The sequence below is a fragment of the Sceloporus undulatus genome, chromosome 5 (genome assembly GCF_019175285.1).
Source record: "Sceloporus undulatus isolate JIND9_A2432 ecotype Alabama chromosome 5, SceUnd_v1.1, whole genome shotgun sequence".
NCBI classification, from domain to species: domain Eukaryota; kingdom Metazoa; phylum Chordata; class Lepidosauria; order Squamata; family Phrynosomatidae; genus Sceloporus; species Sceloporus undulatus.
In genome coordinates, this window is record NC_056526.1 from 96,458,740 (window position 1) to 96,483,666 (window position 24,927).

A 24,927-nucleotide genomic window follows, 5' to 3' on the forward strand; every position below is an offset into this window, starting at 1 on the left:
TTGGTGGCAACAAAAGCCTCATACTATTTTTTGGTGGAGCTGTGTTATCGTTGCTGTTTTTAGTATTCATTATTTCTATTCTGCCTTTTTTTCCAGTTTGGGATTCAAAGTGGTGTACAGCAAATTATAAAACACATAATAACAATTTACAAAATACAAATACAGAAGTTAAAAAGAGATTAAATAAAAAATAAAGCCAGATTAAAACATACACCATTAAATATGTATGCACCCACACACATGCATCCACATGATGTGTGGTCCAAAACAGCAGTTGCAATGGTGCACTGTGGTCTTCTAGTGCTCCATAGGAGCCAAAAATAGGATAGTGTGGTCCTCTGGATTTTACAGTGTGACCCCAGCTGTAAATAAAGCTGAGGCTGTTCGAACTCTTCACCTGACTCACCAAACTCCAGGGATAAGATAACACACTCCCATCTAGCTGAGAAGTTAGTTGTGGTTCTCTTTCTCAAGCACTATAAAAACCAGTGGAGAACTGATTGCTTTACCTTTTCTTTCCACTTTCCCCAGCAACTGCTATAAGCATTAGGGAATGTTTTAAAGTCTACAGTCCAATAGCTCATCTCCAGATTTTGTTTGAGAACCAGGAACAGGTGTCTGGAAACTTTCATCCATCAAAGTCTATGACAGAAAGGATGTTGGTCTAAGCCCGTCTTTTCTTGGTCTTTTCATTTCCTGATTTCACAGTCCACAATTGTACAAACAATATGATTTCTTTCTAATCACGCTTGCTTAGGGACTTTGGAGTGGATCATGCCTTGCGTTAAGGCAAACACAACAATGGAAATGGTGACAGAAGGGGGAGATAACTTACCATATCTCCCCACAGGTTTGCTGTGCAAAGTTTTAAAATGCCATGGCAGGACTTTTGTCATTTTCTTTTTCCAGTTTGAAAACATCTGCACCCAAGCTGCTGTAATTTACCAAAATATGGTGAGTTCTTTCTGTAACAATATTTCATTATGCCCCTTCAAGATAGTAAACCTAGGATAGGTTATAGATATTGCTGACATATTCATCCAATATTGGTCTGCTGTCTTACATTTCCACTACATGTGAACATATGTTCCTTTTCTGTTATAATTTCTCTGGCAATTTCTGACTATCTATATCTTAATCTATCCTACAGTGTTATTGTTTGGGGCATATCTGCATACTTTTATCATTTTGATACCACTTTAACTGCCACAGCTCCATCCTATGAAATCCATCCTATGGGATTTAGAATCATGGGTGAGATATTCAGATTTCTAAGTAGCTTAGAAGTATGAGCTAGAGATTCTTTTATCAAAAAATTGTAAGTTCCTCAATAAGCTACATATTACAGGCTCCAAGAAGTGATGTCAATAGGGTTGGTGTCACCCACTGTGGTAACTTATGCTTTCACTGTCCCATTGACCTCGTCCCATACCACACCATACAGAATCCTTAGTAATGTGTTTTGTACTAATGTTACTCATACATAGATCATAATTCCCATATATCACTGAATGTAATGATAATATTTGTGACATAGGAGTTTATTACACAGGGCCACTTACTGCTGCCCAACATTGCTGAACTCTGAGCCAAATGTTTCAGAAGCGCCGGAGGTGGGATCATCCATCGTGCTTCTAAAATGTCATAGAGATTTCTCGCTTTCCTTCCGTCATAGAAGCGTTCACAGGGAAGCCCCAGAAAAGCCATTTTATTAACGGGATCTCCCATTAATAAAAATGGCTTTTTGTAGGCTTCTCCGCAAATGCTTCCATGACGAAAGAAAAGCGGGAAGCCTCTATGATGTTTCAGAAGCGCGATGGATGATCCCACCTCCGGCACTTCTGAAACATTTGGGTAACACTTCAGCAACACTTAGCAATGTTTGGGCAGCGGTAGTGCCCCATGTGACAAATTTTATAAACAACTAGCAAAATTAAAATTACACCTTTAAATTACAATATCATATGCACAGTCTAAATGTACTTATATATACATAGTTTCATGTGGTTAAAGTGAAAAAATTAAGTGATGTTTTCAAAGAAAATTTTAAAAGAATATTTAATTTTTTTAAAAAAATGTATTTCATTTTTAAAAAGCCTCTCCTTTCTCCTGCCACTGAGCCTTTCCCCACTCATACTATCTCCTCTGCTGAGCTCCAGTGTTTTAAAGAGATGCAGGCAAACACCACAGCCTGTTTCTGCCAAAAGGCAGATGTTTGGGGACCAATAGTGTCACTCCCTCTTAGGGTGTCATCTAGTATGATCCACACACCCCGAACCCCTAGTGATGCTTCTGGCTCCAAGATTGCATAGGATGGGGCTATGACAGTAACAAGAAGATAAAATGGTAACAAACTGCTATATCTGTATAATGTGTAGGGTGTTAAGATAATTCTTTTCTTTTTGGTGACATAAATTTCAGATATGCTTTTGTCCCCATAGTAATTAGAAAAGGTAGCCCACTTGTTTCATATTTTTCCATTTTCCATATTTCTCCATATTTCAACTTGACCAGTTTTCATTATATGTATCAGTTGCCTAATTTAATAACTTAATATGTTTGCACATGAGGTACTGCTGCACTTGTACAAGGACAGAGTTTAGCCTACAGGGCACATGAAGTGGCTGTTAGTTCTGTTAGTTCCACCCACCCAGGATGCCTCCAAAGCCTTCAGACTCCCCCAATCCGTTTTTAAAATGGTTTTGTGTGAAAAAGTCAGAAAATGGACTGAACCGCAACAAACAGTCCCAAAATGTGGCATTTTTACTACTCCTGTCCTAATTCTCCAAACAACCAAAAGCGAATGAGAAGTGAACCTTCCATTCTGGGGGAAATGCAAGGGTACAGCCTGCTAGAGGCGCGTTACAGACGGGCCAATGAGGTGCCGTTGTTACCTGCGAGGGACGGCACTTCCTGATGTGCCTTGTCCCTCGCGCGTAACGAGTACATCAAAATGGTGGCGCCACATACAGATGGGCGCTGCCATTTTGATGTTGCAGATGTGCACCGGAAGTGGTGCCACAAGTGCACGCCTCGCGCCTTGCGGTGCCACTTCCAGGGCACAGGAAGAAGCACCATTTTGGCGCTTCTTTCTTGCTGTGCCCGGGAACCGCGTGGTTTGGCTGTTGTGGTTCCCGGACGCAGCAACCGGCAGCGGTGAGAGACCGCCCAAAATGCGCCAGAGTCATGGAAGCAAAATTTGGCCCTTTTTCTGGCACAATTTCCCAGCCTTGATATAAGATAGTAGTATGTCTTAGCTTTTCACCAATTTAAACACACACACACACACACACACACACATCTGGCAAACCTGTTTGAGGATCCTTGTTGTGTTTGATTGAAGAAACAGATAAAAGAGGGCTGAAAGGGGGCAGAATGCTTTAGCTCATCTTTTATATTTATTGGGGTTAGAATGGCTGATCGGAAATATAGCAAAAAAGTGGAAAGATCAGGAAGATCTACAAATACAAGATTGGTATAAAGAGATATGGCAAATAGTAATTAATGATAAGCTAACTTGCAGATATAAGGTTATAAAAGGAATAATGAAGAGAAATTATTTTGAAGCAATATGGAAAATATTTGCACAAAAAGCTTTAGTAAAAGAGGGACATGTTTTATCTCCGTAAAAAGAGTTACAATTTTGGAGAGTAGAGTAACGATACTAGGCTCTGGCGAAGGGAAACACATGGGGAAGGGGGGAAGAGGGAAAAAATGGAGAAAGAAAAAGAAAGGAAAGGAAAAAAATAGATTAGTGATAAAATTAATAGTATTATACCTTTGTGGAATTATGATGATGAAAAGATGACAGCTACAAAAATGTAGATATTAAAAATCCTTCTAAGTGTCTTTTTAAATAACTGGTTTAATTAATATTAGATGGTTTGATGTGAATAAGATTTAGATAAGGGAATAAAGAATAGATTATAATTGTGACTTACTATATATTTAAAATCCTTGTATTGATTCTGCTATATTTGTATATTTTATGAAATGGTAAGGATGAATATAATATGGGACTACATTGTTTAAATGAATTGCAAAAATTGTAGTGAAAGCTTTTGTATCCTGATCTGAGTTTGAAAGAATCTACTGTTTTTGAGTCTTTTCCCATTTCCAGTATTTATATAATCTAAGAGTTTTGGAAGGATGGTAGGAAAAGGTTATTTTCTATTATCTGTGAAGTAAAATTCACATATTAAAAACAGATTTTCCTTGGAGGATTTTATAAAATATTCCATTAGCAGTACCTGTGCCTGTAGCTTTTTTACTTTCTTATGGTATCATATATCTTTTCCTTTTTAAAATTTAAATATTTTTAATGTACCAGTGTGTCTTTAATTCAGTTTTTTTCTAAGTGATAAGTTATTTGTCCCCCCCCCCCTCTGAGAAGTTTGAAGTATGTAAGATGGTTGAAAAAATGTTTATGGTTCATTTATACTTTTGACATTTTTTTTTAAAAAAAACTTCCTTTTTTCCTTTTTAATCATTTTTCTGTTCTTGGTTTTATTTTTCTCTAAACTCTTTGCTAGCAATTTAGGGTTGTCTGCATGGGTTAAATAGCCCAGCTTCATCTTGACTTTGTGTTGTCTGCTTTAGATGATGCAGGCTAAAACTCACACGTGTAGACATGAATCTGGAGGAGCCTAAAATAGGCCTGGTTTCCCACAGTGTTTCTAAGAAACTCCACAGCAAAACTAGGCTGTTCAGACATCCGTGCCCCTCACCTTTCTGATGACCAATCCATCTGAGAAACCCTCAGTTGTCCCATCTGATGCAAAAAACCTTATCCTTCTGGGTCACTTTTCTGGGATGAGGCTTGGAACTGCTGTTCTACAGTGGATCCACTCTTTCCTGTAGGAGCATTCTCAGAAAGTGGTGCTGGGAATTCCTGTTTGACTCCTTGGCCATTGGCCTATAAAGTCCCCCAGGGTTCAATCATAACCCTCATGCTATTTAACTTCTGTGTGAAACCACTGGGATAGGTTGTCCATTGGGAGAAGTTGTCTGGAGTTTTGGGATCAAGTGTCATCAATATGCTGATGATACCCAGTTCTACTACTCCTTTCCACCTTACTCCAAGGAAGCTGCTCCTGTGCTAAACTGATGCTTGACAGCTGTGATAGTCTAGATGAGCGCAAACAAACTGAACCTTAATCCAGATAAAACAGAAGTGCTCTTGGGCGGGTTATAGACCGCCCATTTGGGGCGGTCTGCACCCGCCCCTTTCCCCGGAGTATCGGGGCCTCAGCAGCCAGAACGGCAGCCACTGAGGCCACGATCCACCCCTTTCAGGCTGCGGGGAAGCAGCAAAACTCCGCTTCCCTGCAGCCTGAAAAGGGGTGTCCCTGGGGCTTCAAGCCCCAAGGACACCCCGCGGCGGCGGGGGGAAGAGAAAGGGGCCGCTTGGCCCCTTTCTCTTTTAGTCCACTGGGCACAGCCGTCTGAAGGCTGCGCCCAGCGGACTAAACCAGGAAGGAGCTCCGAAACGGAGCTCCTTCCTGCTCCGTGTTCAGGGTGCACTAAGCGCCCTGGCGCGGAGCAAGGACGTCACACCCGCGCCGCCCCGTGTAGAGGCGGCACGGCTGTGACGTCCTTACGGCGGTGGCCGTATGGAAGGGCCGCCGCCGTTTAGTGCGTGGCGAGCACGCATTAGGGTTAGGGCGGTGTGGAAGCACCGCCCTTTTGTAACCCTAGTGCATGCTCGTCACGCACTAAAGTGCCGGTCTGTAACCGGCCTTGGTCAGTTCAAGGACAGATCTGTTTTAGATCCCTTTGAAAACATAGGTTCACGGTTTGGGAGTATTCAGCACTGAGTCTGGATGCCCAGATCTCAACAGTGACCAGTGTGCCAACTGCAGCTGTTCCTGGAGAAGTTGGATCTGCACACAGTTGCACATGCCTTGGATACATCTGGTTTGGATTACTGTAATGTGCTGTACATGTTGCTAGTTGAAAAATGTTTGCTAGTTGAAAAATGCTCAGAAAATTCAGTTGGCCCAAAGAGTTGCAGCCAGGCTTTTAACTAAGGCTGGCTTCAGGGAGCATACAATTCAATGTGCTGGTTTTGACCTATAAAGCCCTATATGGCTTGGGTCCTGGCTATTTGAAGGACCATATCTTCCTGTATGATCCCATCACGGTTTTAACATAATCTAGAGAGGCCCTTTTCTCTGATCCACTACCTTCACATTCACACTTCATGGGAACAGATGCATTCTGAGGAAGTAGAATAAAGTCTATGAAAGCTCATGCTGCCATTCTTTCTTTAGTTAGTCTCAACGGTGCTACAAAATCTCTCTACATATTATTCTATAGACTGGCATGGCTATATCCTTGAATTCTACTAAACTGAGGATGCTGTACTTTGGCCACATCATGAGAAAGAATGAGTCATTAGAAAAGACAATAAGGCTAAGAAAGGTAAAAGGCAATAGTAAGAGAGGAAGACCACACAGCAGATGGATAGACTCAGTCAGGGAAGTCATGGTCCTGCAGGAGCTGACCAGAGTAGAGCAGTTGAGGATAAGGAGACTTGGAGATGTCTCCTCCACAATGCAGAATAAGTTTAGTGTTATGGATAACAGTCTGCAATTAGTTTTGATGGCAACACTACTCAATCTCTTTCCCTGTCACAGATTATCTTAAGAGGGCAATGTAAAATTTAAGGAACAATTTCCCCGACTTTATCTGTGCAATTAATCCATTGGTAGAGTAAGGCTAGCATCTTCCCTTATCATTTTCCCATATACTCAGTAAATACAGTTTGAAACTGTAGACCTGTAAAGGCCATCTGGAAAGAAGAGGATGTTAAATCAGGATATTGATGGTTGCCACCTGCTCTGATCGGCTTTAATCCAAATCAAGCCACTTGGGTAAGTGTTGCAAACAAGCAAGATCTAACTAAATGCCAACACCTGAAACCCGTTCAAAATGTAGTGCTTGTTTGTTTGTTTGTTTGTTATATTTATACCACAGCTTTGCTTGTATAGATCACTGCAATTAACACTAAGTAATGTAATACAGCACAAGAAAACAATACACCAAGGAAGAACTAGTGAGCCAGTATTAAAACAATTAAGAACAGCCATAGCAAAGACATCTTTAAAATACAACCAAAAGAATTGCAAATCAGTCATGACAGGGCAAGCTTAGTGGCTTTCAATCAGTTTTCCCTCTTGTAGATGTGTAATTCATTTATTTATTTTTGCCTCAGGAGATTTGGCACTCCTTAGTCCAGCCTCTGTTTTCCAGCCCTGAGATCATTGGCCATGGATATGACATTCCTCATGCTCACTAAAATAATTTCTAGTTTAGAAGCTGGATCATCTAAACTCTACCTCTGACAAAGGGAAGGCTGACCCCACCTACTAAGGCAGGTATTTTTGGTGGAAGAGACAACACATTATCTCAGAAACGTATCTTGAAAAATGTATATAATACTGTTATTTTTAAATTCCAGTTCTTCATTGCCATAAAAAATACGGCAGACTGTTTTGGTCACACATATCCTAAGGGCTGAACCCACAACTGACTGCATCCTTGACATATGTAGATGTAAAATCAGTGTCAATATTATTGAGATTTTGGATGGGCATGTAATTTTTCCCCATTATTTATTTATTTGTATTTATTTTCAATTTATACCTCACCTTTCTCTCAGCATGGGATCCAAGGTGGTGGTCCAATATGCCCTGAACTAGTTTACCATTGTTGAAGTAATCTGTGAACTAGAACATAATTATTCATTTGTTTTTGCAATTTTTAAAAGCAGTTCTCTGATTTAAAAATGCATACAAAATGTATATATGATGAGGAATTGTGCAAACAATATGTAGGGGAAGTTTAAAATGCATATACAGAATTGTTAAGAGCAATGCATTGGTTTCATTGGGCTGGGAGAAAAAGTTCTCCCAGGCACTATCTCTGTGCAGGACTTTGCATGCTGAAGGTTTTAAAAATGGACAATTAACCAAAGTGACTCCAAGTATAAATGAGGTAGGAAGTCAAGCTGATTTTGCAGCAAAAACAAGTATTTCTTTATTCAAAAGGCAGAAAAAGATAGTGGCAGAAACCAACAGAAAAGTCTGTACTCAGTGAAAACTGCTTCGCAAAATAAAAGAGAGGAAAGACAGCCAAAACCCCTTCTCCTAATCAATGTAAGGGGGCTAGACCTAAGCTTAAGGTAAGGGTAAAGGTAAAGGTTTCCCCTTTGACAAGATTGCCAAGTCATGTCCGACTGTTGGGGACAGTGCTCATCTCCATTACTAAGCCAAAGACCGAGTGTTATCAAAGACAACTCTGTGATCGTGTGGCCAGCATGACTGTTACCTTCCAACCGAAGTGGTACCTATTTATTGACTTGCACTTTTAAAATGCTTTTGAACTGCGAGGTTGGCAGAAACAGAGACTAGTGATGGCAGCTCACTCCATCATGCAGCACTTGGGCCTTAACCTGCCGACCTGCCAATCTTGCAATTGTCAGAGTCAACCTCTTAACCATTGAGTCATGGCATCCCTAAGCTTAAGGTACTCCCAGGCTAAAATACATGGATGGATTTTCTCATCCTCCAGTGTGAAGAAGAAGACTGGAGTAGCAAAATTCGGGGAGGCAGGCCTAAGAGAGGGAAAGGTCAGAGAGACAGATGTCCAAGAGAAGGACGCAAGTCAAAGAGAGAGAGAGATTCTTTCTGTGTTTCTGTGTGTTGACCCCTTCCTAACTTGAGTAGGGGATTCTCTTAAGAGTGAAGGAAACACCTCTGGGTAGGGCAAAATTATGTGCCTACAAAAGGGCAGAACTAATGATTCTTACATGGTCTGAGTAGTAGAGACGAAAAGCTATTAAAATATAGGTATTTACCCTCTTTGAAATCCATATATGCTGACCAACCTCTCCAAAGGCAGCAGGATACCTCCCAAAGTAGGGCGTAGCAGTCTGAGCCAGTTCAGCAGGTCTCCATTGCTGTCAATCAATTCAACCATTTCTTTGTCAGCAGGTGGCAGGGGATGGAGTTCAGAATAAGACTTGTTTCCCCCCCTCAAGATAGACAAAGGGTCCAGGCCATAGCCCCAACCTTCCAGTATATTTTATTAACAATTTGTGCAGACTTTGGCAACAGACAGCTTTCCTCTCATATGCATCATAGTCTAATATTCACATTTATTGAGCTGGACATGTAACATAATTAGGAGAAGTTGCATTAGAAAAATACATGAATTTTCATATACTTTAATTCTAGGGTTGTTGTTTTTTGCAGAAAAAATGATGCAGAAAGAGGATGAAATGAAAGTGTGATTGTTACAGAAAGCAAAAACTGACAGATTAATTCATCCCTACTTGTGACTGATCATCTAAGAGAGTGATACAGGGTTTCCAATTCGAAGTAACAAGTTCTTGGAAGTGGATCCCCAGATATTTAAAACTGGAACACAGTGCTGAGTAATATGTATATCCAAGAACCATCTGTGTCTCGAGCACTGGAATATAACCACAGACAAAATGGTATAAGAGTTCCCCTGAGGAAAGAGCAAGATTGATTATTGATTTAGACTTGGCCTTTTTTTTCTTGTATTCATCTTCAAAGCTGTGCCATCTGCCAACATAACATCATTTTTCCATCCTCCTCTGCTTTTGCAGGAAGTTGTGCTTGGCATGAACAGGCTCTCTCATGATTTGAGTAAATAAATAGAATCCTCTTAGTTATTTATTTGCTGTCAAATTTTAATTGGTATTTATGTAATGGCAATAAGCTGTTTAGCTGCTATTAAGAGTAATTAACATGTAAATTAGGAGATAATAACATTCCATAATAATTGCTCTCTCTCCAGACATAAACCCAGTAATTATCCTTGAAAATTATATTTTAAAAAGAAAACATATTCTATTTATCAAGGGATTGAAATTATGAACCTTGACGCTTGAACTCACTGGAATATTTTGGGATACAATCTCTGGTGCAAAAATCTCATTCAAGCAATATGCAAATTTATTTGAGACTGGAGTATTTCTGCTTTTCTGTTTTCAGATCCTTCTAAGTGGTTGAAGTAATTACTACTCTAAAAATAAATAAATAAAGCCACTTTTAGCACCCTGGAAATCAACAAATTTGTTCGCACATTGGTTTCTCTACCGTACTTTAACAAAGGTGCTGAATATTAACTTACATCCTCAAAGAGATGGTACATTTATTGGCCAGCCAAAATCCGCCTAACACATAATGCAAGTTTTCAAAGCCCCTTCGATTTCTAAACCAAGCAAAAGATATTTTAAAAACTCATACAATATGAATGACTCCAACACCGACACTCTTTCTTCCTAATGTATGGCTTTTAAACCTCTTTTTCCTGATTTAAAAGCCAACGAACCTTTGAAAGCTTGATTGATGTGTTTTGAGCATTTTGGCTGGCTAATAGAGGTATCACTCTTTTGTGGATTTTTTGTTTTGTTTTGTTTTGCAGTGTAGGCAGCATGGCTATCCATGAATGTGTACCCAAAACATTATCCACTACTTTAAAGGTATATAGACACATGGTAAAGTGGGGCAGAAATTGTAAGTAGTAACTACAGAAAGAACTGAAATGGCAAAAGTACAGACAGTGATTATCACTTTATTACTTGTGACCATTTATAAAACTCTTGTGAGGTTCTTGAACTTCTTAAATAGTACTAATTAACACTGAAAGACATCTTTGACATTCTTGTGGTCAAGAATGTCCAGCTAATGCTCAGAGATGCTGTCCTGGTGGATGGAATTGTCACCACACTGGTTTGTAAATATCTCTGTTTCTGAAATCAGATTTGCTTCCATTTAGTCCTTTGCACCGAGACTGCCTTGTTTATCCTACAGACAAGGCTATGGGGCAAGAGTGAAAATCTTCTGTCCCCCAGATGTTGTTGATCTGGCATTCGCAGCATTTCTTACCATTGGCTATGGTGCCTTGGGGTGGTAGACATTGCAGGCAGACATTTGGAGACAGAGTTACACAGTTCCCATTTCTTTTTAGGGTGTTGCTGGTTCCTTTGTCTGTATCTCTGTAATCTGATTTGTTGTTGCTATAAAGTGGCCATAGTTTGGGTGGCAAGTGCAGGCTTCCCACAGAAGGCCTGCAAGAAGCAAGTGGGTTTGAAGTGGGTTCAAAGCAAAGGGAAAAAGCAATTGCAATGGAAAAAGGAGACAAAAGGCCCCATCTGACACTTAGTTACTGACAGGGGAGTTTATCAGACAAGGGAAATTGGAAGTATAATCCAATGGCAATCTGAACGCAATCATGGGGTTTGACGTTATTGCGTGATAACCCACTACACACAAATTTGGGCAATGGGAAGACAGTCCGAGCGCAATCATGGGGTTTCACATTATTGCGTGATAGACTGCCACACACAAATTCGGGCAATGGCATGCTATTTTTGGGCAATGAGAAGCCAGTTCGAATGCAATGAGCATTCACATAATTTCGCTAAACTAGCGACTTTATGTGAATGTGTTCTGGCCCCACTTTCTTTTCATTTGAAATTAAGAGAAATTCCTCAAGTGTGATAAACTCCAGGGAGAAGCTGCAGCAACAGACGATGATAAGAATAAGGTATGTCTATGCATCTGCATGTGAAGATGTGAAAACCTAGAGGAACAAAAGGAAAATTTGGAAAACAATGTTTTCCCACCTCCCCCAAAAAAACCCCTCTGAATTGCATTATTTTATGTTTTGTTTGAATCAAATGATCTTCAATGTGATCTTCTTATTTTTCACTGGTTCTCCACACACTCTTTAAAGCAGGGATGCATCATTTTGGTGTTAAATAGGAAAGTGTATGCACATGAAAGCCAGTGTGGTGTAGTGGTCTAAGTGCTGGACTACAATTCTGGAGATCAGGATTAAATTCCCCAATAGGCCATGGAAACACATTGGGTAACTTTGGGCGAGTCACACACACTCAGCAACAGAAAACTCCAGATAGAATTGCCTTAGGATTGCCTTAAGAAAGAAATGACTTGAAAGCACACAACAACAGCAAATATGCACACATAGACATGGGATGGGTCAGAAGCAGCCCATGGATTGGGACTGTGCATGCCTCCCTCAGATGGAATGCCAGTTCTCTACATATTTCTCACTGCAAAAGTGGTTTCCCAGAATGCCATATACAAGAGGTTGCAGCAAAGCAAAATGGCCACCAAATTGATTTCATGATTTTTCCATGTCTACTTAAAATTTTTTATGATTTCTATTTAAAATTAGAGATTCTTGCATAAATAAATAAGTAAACGCACAGAAGACATTGCTAAAATTATTAGATAAATGGAAACATGTCTGAGAGCAAAAAACAAAATAAAATAAATGTTTTAATGTGGCATAATGTCAGAAGTCACTACTTTGATTTTCCAAAGACTAGATGATAATTGTTTGATCATTTTATTAAAAAATAGGCCTAGATGTCAAAGACTTTCCTCCATCAAAACAAGTGTTATTAACTTCAATTATAGCTGCCAGGAGTACTGTGAAGTCCTTTTAGTGTATTTCACTTGGACATTTTGGAAAAACATACATTCTTATTCATAACCCACAGAACTGTTCTGATTTATAAGCTCAGCTCAACTGTAAATCATGGAAATGAAGAAAAAAAAAAAAAGAAATGTTATGGCATCATGCCTGAGCAAAGGGAAGAAGGAATGTAGTTTTTATATTGCCAATTACTATTAAGATTTTTTTTATTTAGACCAAGATGCACACACAGGAAGGCACATGTAATCATCTGCACTTTATTCAAAGGAAAAAAAGTAGACCTTTTAAGTGATTTTTGCAGTCATGTTTGTAACACTGTAACTTTTAAGGAAATTATTTCAAAGTATATTAAGATTTGTGTCAAAGGTGGAAACATTGGTTTTAGTCAATGTTCAACTGATAAAGTTGATTCAAAGTGTAACCCAGGCCTGTTACAGACTGCCAAAATAAAGCTGCTTTGGGTCTCTTTGGAGGTATACTGTTTAAATGATGCATGCATCCTAAGAATCCGGAAGCTGCACCAAAGCTGCACTTCAGTGCTTAGGAATGGAGTGTGGCTTTGGTGCGACCTCTGGACTCTTAGGACCCATGCATCATTTAAATAGCATGCCTCCAAAGAGACCCAAAGCAGCTTTATTTTGGCAGTCTGTAACAGGCCCCAGTTAGTTTGAAAGACTTCGATATTCATATGAAGAAAACAAAGTCCATTCATTTATTGCATGGGTTTATAATGTATTACATCTGAAGTCTAAACATGACCTTGGGCCCATTCACACTACAGAATTAAAGCACTGCCATTCCACTTTAATTGCCATGTTTATCTCCTATGGAATCCTGGGATTGGCAGTTTAGGAAGGGGCATTTAGAATTCTAGTCCCTCACCAGAATACCAGTCCCAGGATTCCATAGGATGCAACCATAACTGTTAAAATAGAATAATAGCACTGTACTGTAATTGTGTAATGTGAATGGGTCTCTGAAATACCATTCTTTTTCTTTCTCTCATGCACACACACAGGCACATGTTCTGTAACTTCAGCCAACATTTTACATGCTTTCTGTAGCATCTTTGGACATTACAGATGTAAAAACGGGCAAACTTTCATTTTGTTACTTGCAATTTAATATGTGTTTCTGTTCAGTGAAGTCAGATCAAAAGTTCATACACTCATAGGCCAAGATCCAGGGATGTACTTCCATATCCAGTGCCAGCAGAACATCTTCCCCTCCTCTAGATCTCCATGGCACTAAAACCCTACTGGAAGAGCAGGGAAGAGTCTTAGGTGCGCTACAGAGCGTCAAAAAGTGGCGCTCTGCCTGCACCATCATTAGCTGTGCCGAGAAGCCCCAGCGGCCAAACCGCGAGGCTTCCTGGCGCAGCTAAAAAGAAGTGCCAAAATGGCACTTCTCTATGTGTCGCAGCTATGACGCCACAAAGCGCCAATGCGCCAAAGTGCCAAAGCGTGTCTGCTATGTAAAGATGGTGCCCCTGTGTGGAACAGGCACCGCCATTTTGTACGGACTCAGTCCGTACTAGGGTTAGGGGCGTCCGGAAGTGACTCCCCTTTCTAACCCTAGTACGGACTGAGTCCGTACTATTATGCCCATCTGTAAAGGGCCTTAGTCCTCCAGAGAAGATTTTGTGATGGTGTAAAAGTGCCACTACCTCATCTAGTTGAAGGTATAGGGAACTAGGATCCAAGTGCGATGCTCTTCATCTGAGTTCCCCACAGTGCCTGGTGCCCGTGATTTCCATGCATATGCGGTGGGGAGCAATGTTTTCTTCATGCAGTACTCTGCACTTCTCCATGGCTTGCACTTCCATCCACATTTTCTGCATATAATCTGTTCCTCCTCTGTAGGTGGACACAGAACATGAATGCCATCTTGAAGAGCTCGAGATAATGCATGCACTGCTTGTGTAAGTATTCACAGGCCCTTGAGAGACTCAGAATAAACTGTGGGCTATTAAGTGAAAAAGAACATGTGATGGAAAGTACAAATTCCAGAATCTACAAAAGAACTTTGGGACAAAGCTGCTGTTTTCCCAGAACACTTTGTTTATTTTATTTCTTAAAAACTGAGAATATTCCTTGGAGAGGTGACATTTTGTTTTCACTGGAGTCCCACAGGTGTCGGAAAGAGTGCAATTATAAATATAGCCATTTAAAATAAAAAGCACTGCAGTATATATAAAACATTTCAACATGTCACTTTTCAACCAATTTTGGTGTAAATAGTTGGCGTTTTGTTCCTCTAGTCAAAGATGGAAAGAAGAACCCTCAGTAAAATATTATAAGGCATATTAGAGCAAAATTATTTTTAAATGTATGTAAATATTTATTGCTTCATTTTTAATATTGATACTATTTTACCAAATGTATTGCTCAAGATGGCAAACGGTTTTTCAAAAGCCCTTCTGAATCTGTGCTAAATTAGAAAAACTCTTACAATAAGCAACAGGCGTTTTGTTAGCAGCTCAGGTGTTGAAACTGAACTCCAATAAATATATATGTTTTAATTTTTATTGAATGTAGTTATTGATCTGTTTGTAATTATTACCTAGTAATAAGAAAAATAAATATTTATTTTGCAGAGAGAAAACTTCCTTGTAGCTGGTTTGTAAATAGGGCACAAATATTACATATTTAAGTAAATTCAGATATTGAAGGCCCCTTCATGCGATGCAGTTCTTGCACTATGGTTTTATTTTAACTACCAATGCAACATCCTCTGGAATCCTGTGGTTTGTAGTTTAGGGAGGGTCATTCAGAATTCTCAGCCAGAGAATCCCCTTGGTGTCTCCCCTAAATGCAAACTCCAGGGTTCCACTTCAACACAGCGGTTGGAGTGGAACCATAACACTATAAACATGTAGTGTGAACGGGTCCAAAGAAGCAAGCTTGTTTTCTGCTGTTGCAGAGACTAGGACCCAAAGCAATGGATGCAAACTGCAGGAAAAGAGATTCCACCTCAACATTAGGAGGAACTTCCTGACAGTAAGGGCTGTTTGACAGTGGAACAAACTCCCCCGGAGTGTAGTGGAGTCTCCTTCCTTAGGGGTCTTTAAACAGAGGCTGGATGGCCATCTGTCAATGGCGATGCTTCAATTGAGAGTTCCTGCATGGCAGGGGGTTGGACTGGATGGCCCTTGTGGTCTCTTCCAACTCTATGATTCTTTGATTCTATGATCCTATGATTACTCATTTCAGATAATTGTTTCATTGGATTCCAGATATAGCTCATAGAACAACCAAATACTCCATTTACACCATCTCAGAATCCTAAGCTTTCTCCATCTGAACCACGACAACAGTAAACATTATACAGGTAAAAGAGATGAAATACATCAAAATACTCTCATTTGGATTATCTTTTATTTATAGTTTTAAATGTGAACAAGCCTAAAAGTTCTTATTGAAAGACAGTATATAATTATTTAAAGAAATAAACAAAGAGACAAAAACAACACAGGTTTCATCACACCTGCTTGCTTTACAAAGTGAAGAGAGATGGTAGGTGGAGTGGTTAAAGAGCAGAGGTAGTGGCTCAGCTGTCTATTCTCTGGCCAGATCTTGCTTGACCATAAAGGTTTCGCACTAACACCTGCACTGCTTTTGTCATTCAGAATTTAATTACTATTCATTCAAGAAAATCCTGACACTCGTTTATATTGGATTTTGCATGTTGCCACATTGATTTCCAGACATGATAGCAATTGATATGTTCAGTGCTCATAAAGGGAAAGTGATCTGTGAATCGGAGATAGCCAAGTGTTTCCTATTTGAAATCTACTCTCAACATTCTCATTGTATGAGGGTGTAACAACTACACACTCTCCTTCTCCTTATGGCAGTCCTATGGGGGTTTTCTACTCCCACCCCACTGCCAACTAATTCATGTAACAAATAACCTTTCTGTTGTGGCAGGCAATTGGGACTTTTATTATCCCACCGGTGCCACCAAATTTATGTAATGAACCCCCTTTCTTATGTGGCAGGTTCACCATATTATATAATATAGTAGCATGGTTAAAATATTTTTTGCCAGACCAGCCTTTGGATAAAACAAGATAAGAACTTTATTTAACAAAAGGTTTGAACAGATATTTCTTGAACTAAATGATATCAAACAACTGTTAGTTCAGGCACATGTTACTTCTTCAGCTGAGGTAGATGATGCTGGCTGGCTGGCTGCCACACAAGCACTAGACCTAATATCAAGAAATAGGCATGGGGGACCTCTAGGATTGTTGCCCAAGAGCAAAGGGGGTGGTAGCCCCAAAAGACTATCATACTATTAGTATAATACCACCTCCTCTCAATTTATGGAGAGATAGATGACCACGATGGAGGCAATACACTGAGGAACTGTATAAAGGAAATGAAAGGATGACAGATTAATTCAAGGAAGAACCATCTGAAGATGAACTCACAAGTTTAGAAAATGAAGTGGGAGCTCTGCCCAGGACACATGGGAGAAATAAATCACCAGGATCAGATGGTATTACTAGTGGAGCTGTTTCAAGCTACAAAAACAGAATCCACTCAAATTCAAATTAAAATCTCTTAACAATTATGGAAAATGAAACAGTGGCCAACAGACTGGAAACACTCAATATACATTCTAATCTTCAATAAAAGGGATACCAGGGATTGCAGTACTCATCATACGATCGCATTAATCTCTCATGTAAGCAAAGTGAAATTCAAAATGTTACAACCAAGACTTCTATCATATATGAAACGAGAAATGCCAGACGTCCGAGCTGGGTTTAGAAAAGGAAGAAGGACTAGGGGTCATATTGCAAATATATGCTGGGTAATGGAATAGACCATAGAAATGGGTTTATATCTAGAGCTTCCAAGTTAAAAACATGCCTTTTCAACAAAATGCCCTGGATAATCAGATTTCTGAGTTGAATTCAACCAATGAGAATAGTGGTCATGTTTGTGAGGCAGATATTTTTCATACACGTCAATATAGTTGAAAAAGCTAGTGTTATAAATTTTTATAAAGGCTTTAAGAACAACTTATATGTGTATATGTTCTGAACTGGCTCAACAAAATGTTGCAGTGATAAATGCTGCTGTTCCTTGTTCCAATCAATTAACATGCATTATTTCACAATAGTCTGTTTCATACCCCCTTTGCACCTAAGGTTTTCTTGTTCTACTCATGAATACCCAATCTGGCTAGTTTGGGGTTCTACCCTTTTTGGTTTTCTCCACTTGCAAGCATTGGGTTTTCCCAGAGGCTGCTGATTATTCTCTATTGGTGCTGTTTTGCTACACAGACAATAACATTCACTTTTTAGTGCTGGAAACAGAGAGAGTGATAGAAAAGTTTTAAACATACAAGATAAAACACATTCTACCACTCAAATTCTAGGTGAATAGAATGGTTTCTGCTAATAAAGGGTCTATAGAGACTTCTTATGAAGAACTGTGTATATACATAACATTCATATTTAATTTAAAAAACAAAACTAAAGGGTTCGACAGACGGGCGGCTTTGTGATGCTCGTCTTTCCCCCTTGTCGGTGCCGCAGCAGCCACACCATGCGGCACTGACGCTTGCCCTAAAAAGAAGCTGCCTAGAGCAGCTTCTTTTTAGGAGTGCAATAATGGCGCTTGTGTGTGTTGATGCCGCCGCTTTTGGCAAGCGTGGGTGGGGCGCCAGAAAGATGGCACACAGGCTCCACTAGAAGGACTGGGCATGTATGGATGACCAGCTCTCCAGAGCCCTAAAATCGGCCCTATGACGGTGCTTTTGGCCATCTGTATTGGTCCTATGTGGAGGTTATGGCTTTCTTGAAAGAGAGTTTGATTGTACCAAACATAGGAGTTTATTGCATGCACTTTTTGGTCTGTTCTGGGCATGGGCTGGGGACGTGTGTGAGTAAGAGAAAATGGATTTTATCTCACGCTAAACTGTTGGCAAGCTGTTGCCCTGCCGTTGCCTGACCATCACCCATACCTGAGCTGGGCTAAGTCACCTCATTTTTCTCTGTTGGAAAGCTTCCAGCAGAACATGATGAACATGGTGCTTTACACATAATAATAGTAGTAGTAGTAGTAGTAGTAGTAATAATAATAATAATAATAATAATAATTTACTGACCTCATCCCATGGATCAACAACAACAGATTAACAAATACACAACATCAGTTATATATACATATCAGTCTAAATAAACAAATAAGACACATACATATTAAAACAATACACATTTAAAAATTCATTGTTTAAAATTCACAATTTAAAAATCATCTGGATAGGCCTGTCAAAGAGACTGATCTTTAATGCTGTTTTATATGCAGGCACGGCATTCGGCTATCAAATCTTTTCATTCCACAGTGTAGAGGCAGCTGAAGCTGGGCTGACTGTGTGTAAGAAGTGAATTATATGGGAAGAGTAATAACCAACACTTTGTACCTTGCCCAGAAACTAATGGGCAGCCAGTGGAATCTTTTTAATATTGAATATGATTGAGAGGACCTTATTCCGAGAGGCTTACACCAGAACTGTTGGGAAACAACAGAGGAATGGAAAGGCAAAAAGGAAGCAGGAAAAGTTCATATTATGTATTCGCTTTAACATGGTTACAACATACAGTGTGCTCATGGTATCTGCTGGGATTTGGATACCCAAATCCATGGATACTCAAATGCTATTATAAGCAATGGCATAGTAAAATGGTGTCCCACATGTGAAATGGCATAATCAAAGCTTGCTTTTTAGAGGGGTGGTGGTGGTGGTGGAATATTTTCAAACCATGGTTGGTTGAATCTGTGGATACAGAATCCATGGATACGGAGGGTTGATTGTAATACTGTGATTAGAGAGTAATTCTGTTTCAAAAGGTTTCTGGAAGAAGTGAGTTTTCAGGAAATATATTTAAAGTATAGCCCTCCAGATGTTGTGGGACTACAATTCACATGAGCCTTAGCCAGTGCAGGCAATAGTGAGGATTTTTTGCTCTTTGAATCCATTTGAAAAGCTATGGTTTCTCTGTCCATGCTGTAATGAAAGTAAGAGTAATGGTCAGAAAGTGCACTCTATGGGGCCATTCTGAACACTGAGGGCAGCAGAATATGAGGTGGAGCCATTTCAGGAAGCAGAAGATCATTATAATATTTACAATAGGAATAGAGGTACCTTCCTGTACATGTGGTATGATTGTTTAAGTGAATTTGCATTTTGGCATTCTGTAGTTAACTTAGCTTCAGACATCACTGATCAAAAAATTGCCCCATCTCCAGAACTTTTATTGCTTTCATTGTTTACTAATGAAAACAAGACATTACACAATAAAGATATTATTATTTTTTTTTTGCATTGGCTAGGATTGAAATTGCCAAGGCTTGGAAAACTGGAAAGGTCAATATGACTGATTGGTGGTCTTGATTTTGGAATTTTTGGTTTATGGAAAAGCTGACTGATCAATCTAGAAGGTTGTGGGGGTGGAATCTTCCTCTGCTTTTGGAAGAACGATGGTCCCCACTTTTATCTTATCTCAATAATATTGGAGCAGAAGTGGGTCTTCCTTTGTAATACGATTCCCTTTCAATGATCGAACTGGTGCAAAGAAGGTACTGTATCTCTGTGTTCTGAGTCCATACCTGTTTTTATGTAATGTTGCCCTTTTACATCCCACGTGACCTTGATCTTTGAAGTTGGTTTTTAAGGATTTGTATTTTAGCTTGTTTTTATTTATATTTGGTATTGTTTTCTGCCTTTTTTTAGGTAAGAAATAAAATTTTTAAAAATATTCACAATAGCCTTAACAGAAACAAATTTCAGATACTGTTTTAAAAGATTAACACTGTTTTAACAAAATGTGATTAAATTCAAAACATTTTTGCAGGGACGTGAATGCCTGAAAGATGCATACTATATCCAAGTCCTCTTTCAAAATTTATCACTTTCAATTGCAGGTATCATGACGAAGGAATGTAAAATTCCTGAATGTAAAATTCTTGACTAAATGTGATTTTCAGGTTATACAAACACAGAAGGAAGGGTAAAACATAGAAGCTTAGTGAGAACCTGGGGTAGTGGGTGCTCTACAATTATTTGAAATCAGCAACAATGAAGGATGAAATCTTTTTTGATGTTTGACTAATACAGCACGCCCGCACCATATGCGGGCGCGCCATACGCAGCCTTGAGCATATGCACTCAAGCCGCAGGGCATGCACGGGGTGGAAGGGGCGGTGCGTTCCATTCAATTGAATGGGTGCGCGCGCCCGTTGCGCCCCACGTGCTCCTGCGCTGCCACGCTGCCGCGCACGAGCCCCATTGTTTCCAATGGGGCTCGAGCATAGGCAGAATTCGCCTTACGCGGCGGGATCCGGAACGGATCCCCCACGTAAGGCAAGGACGGACTGTACTGTAAGACAATAGCTCATCAGTCTCTGATATGGATGAAAAAGAAGAAATGAGTGCAATAGTAGTTACATTTTTTGAGCAAGAGCCATGGTGAAATGCTATAGATTAAGGAATGATTTGTGGATTCAACAAATTTGTTCCTTACCTTTCCTGGAATCCCAGCAAAGATCTAATTTACTTTTGATGATAACATGTTAAGAATGGTATTTCAAATTATTTGCATGACAACTCCAGAAATGCATAACTATTCCATTTAAAGTTTCCTTATTTATTTTGAAGTGGTGAGTCAAACAGGTCTTTGAAACACTCATTTGAAACTCTTGTACTTGTTATGTAAAAACAAATGAACAGTGCAGGCTGCAATCTGTATTTTGTAGCTAACATAAACAATATAAATTCTAAGCTCATTCCTTTAAAAAAGAAAACATTTAAAGACAACAAATACACTGAAGTCAATGTTTTATATGTATTCCAGCCTAAATTCTTCAAGATTTTCAGATGAAGGAAATTTCCTCTAGCATTAATAGGTAGCACTAATGTGATAAAAATGTCTGCACTCTCTATAAATTTAATCACATCTTAAACCATTCCCACATTTCGTATTTCTCTTACAGTTTTTTTTCCAGACCTTGCAATAACATTTTAAAAATCCTTCCATTTTTAACAGTAAAACACCACAAAGGGAAAGAAGGAAAAGGAAAGGGGCAAGCAAATCCTCCCACGGGGAGAAGGAATACTTAATTCTGCTAGCTTTTAATTTCTCCTTCTGGTCTACTGAGAGAACAACCTGTACTCACACTCCCCTCCTCTTTCAGTGAAATAAAATGGCAGAAATTGGGAAAGGAGTCAAGGAAGTGGCCCAGGAATTCTTTTGAATGGAATTCACTGCTGTAACACATCATAAGAGATAGTACTGAAAAATGAGTGGAAATGATTCAGGGAGGAGACACACTTATCAGCCACAAAGGTTAAATGGAACCTCAATGTGGCAGTTTCACTCTGTATATCAGAAACAGGGAAGTTTTGTTGTCTTCATATTATGGTTGTGGGGCTCCAGAAGCATTTGGAAAGTGAAACCTACACCTACATATCCATCCCAACTAAAGCAGAGCCGTTGAATCAATGGCCTGTTACAGACTGCCAAAATAAAGCTGCTTTGGGTCTCTTTGGAGGTATGCATTTTAAATGATGCATGCACCCTAAGAATCCAGAAGCTGCACCAAAGCTGCACTCCAGTGCTTAGGAATGGAGTGTGGCTTTGGCGTGACCTCCGGACTCTTAGGACCCATGCATCATTTAAATAGCATACCTCCAAAGAGACCCGAAGCAGCTTTATTTTGGCAGTCTGTAACAGGCCATCGGAACTTAGATATGTGTTGATTTACCAAGGTATCACTGACTCAATAGGTCAAGTGTAGCTGCGACTAACAGTTGGAAATTAGCTTTGATTTAAACCCGCAGGATTCAACATATGAACCTTGGTTTCTGGGTGACTATTCTTTTGGTATGATACTCATATAAAGATGGTGTGATACTCATATAAAAAGGCTCAAGAAGAAAATGTACAATTAATACATTAGGAAGATAGCTTACTTGCTGTTCACCGCTATGATCTTTGGAATAGCGGTATATAAATAAAACAAATTATTATTAAATTATATTAGGAAGAAACTTTCCTGGAACACAGAGAGCTAAAATTCTTATTCATTTTTAAAATAATAATAATAATAATAATAATAATAATAATAATAATAATTTATATTCTGCATTTTCTCTAGGGAATCAAGGTGAATTGCAACAATTATAAGGATAAAACATCGTAAAAATAAAATTACAATTAAAAAGAAACAATCCCATCTCCTGACCTTCCCCCCCAAACATAAAAATATTAATCAAAAACCGTAAAAAGAGATTAAACAATATAATAAGTTAAAACAAAAAACATTCCTGTTGATACTGATATGAAAGTTCAGAGCACCTCATACTACACTCCCAGGGGTTACACATTAATAGTCTTCTGAGGCTGAGACTCTGAAATGAAGGAGGAGAATCTGGTAGTAAAGGGAAAGGTACTGATGGATCATAGGACAGAACCTAAGTGGTAGGGTGAAGCCTAGTGGTGTGTGGTAGGGCAAGAGAATGGCACCTGGCAGGCTTAGCATGCCTAACAATGTCTGGTCAGTTTGTGGGGTGGGGAGTGACTCAATAAATCTCTTTAGCCAAGTAAAAAAAGCAAACAGAATCTTTATTCTTAAAAAGGATCCTTAACCTCTAAAACTTTGGGCAAATCCTGAAAGCTTGACCCTTGACATCTCAAACTGTAGGGAAGGCTGCTCAGTCAGGCAAAGATCACTTTGTTAGAAAATCTTGGAAAATGTCTTAATCAACTCATTCAATGATCAACTTATTAGTTTCACCATAATGGGGTTTAACTTTCTAATTTTCCCGATTAACACTAAAGTCATCCTACGCTGTTGTTGTTGCTATTGTTGTTAGAATTTCTGTATTTAGTTCATTGGCATTTGGTAGCACTCTTCTGATTCAGTGAAATAGGAAGCCTTCATAAGAAGAAGAATAAATAGTTTAGGAAGTGCTTTGTATGGCTCTGTGGTGGCTTGCTTGTTATTCTGCATGGGATAATCTATTTTGTGGCATTCCTTGGGAGGAGAGAGAGAGAGAGAGGGGCAGACAGACAGAAAGACAGAAAGACAGACAGACAGCTACCCAGAAGTAGCATAAGAAAAATATTTAGTGGTATTGGTGGCAACAAATAAAGATAAAGGTTTCCTCCTTGACGAGATTGTCAAGTCATGTCCGTTACTTAGCCAAGGGAGCCAGCATGGCCAGCATGACTTTATGAAATGCTATTACCTTGTCAATGAAGTGGTATCTATTTATCTACCTGCATTTGCATGCTTTCGAACTGCTAGGTTGGCAGAAGCAGGGACTAATGGTGGGAGCTCACTCTGTCACACAGCATTTAGATCTCGAACTGCTGACCTGATGACTTTGTGCCATCAGAGTTGGCATCTTAACCGCTGAGGCATCACTTCCCATTAACAAATTAATTTTCAAATATTCCAATTTCTGTGGCAGTCTTCCCATATCTATAGAACTAAGTGCTTCCAAACTAATCATGAAGGTGTCCTGTGGAATACATATATATTTTGATACAAATTAAGGTACGTCTATATATTAAAATCAATGCTTAGACTCTCCATGCTTGTCTGGTGGTCCAATATAAGGTGTAAATTTGTTAACAGTTCTGCCTTTGTTATTTTCTGAATAGAAATCAAGTAACTTGACCTGGAGCAGCATCATATGTTCAAACTGTAGCCCTTACAGTAATAGCATATTGAGTGAGACAATTGGTCCATGTTGCCCTCCGTTATCAACACTGACTGACAACAACTTTCAAGAAAACTTTTAAGAAGAGTAAATATAATAACAAGGACCAGGACTGAGCAATGTAAGATTATATTCTGTGGCCCATAAGCAAAAAACAAAACAAAACAAAACAAAACCCAGATCTATGTAGAGAGGCCTGGGACTGGATGCCTGTCCTTCTTCATGCAAAGCAGGTGCTGTAGCCAGTTGCACACAACACATATTACTTTCCTCATCTATTACTTGTGTTGAAATAAAAGTCAGCTAAGAGGATCTTTTTGTGCAGTGTAAAATAAACATTCCACAGGTGCTGTCCAAGTCTTTCTGCCAACAGTTGGCTTAAACAAAATGAACTTAGTTGACACTTTAACAAGGGGAAGAATTTCCCCTGAATTACTGCTGTCTTCCAACATTGCACAACAGAAATAGCTTAAATGGAAAGAGATTTTTGGTGTACTTTATTGGAAAGCAATTAGGATGTATACAGGTGTGCCACCCTACAGGGGACAGTCTGCTTCCCCATGTAATTTCTCTAGTGACACAATGTTTATTTGGTTCATCTTTATTTATGGATTTAACAAAGTCAATTTAGGCTGGGCGTTTTTCCTTATCTTGAAAACACTGTTCTGAATAAAGGAAGTGTTT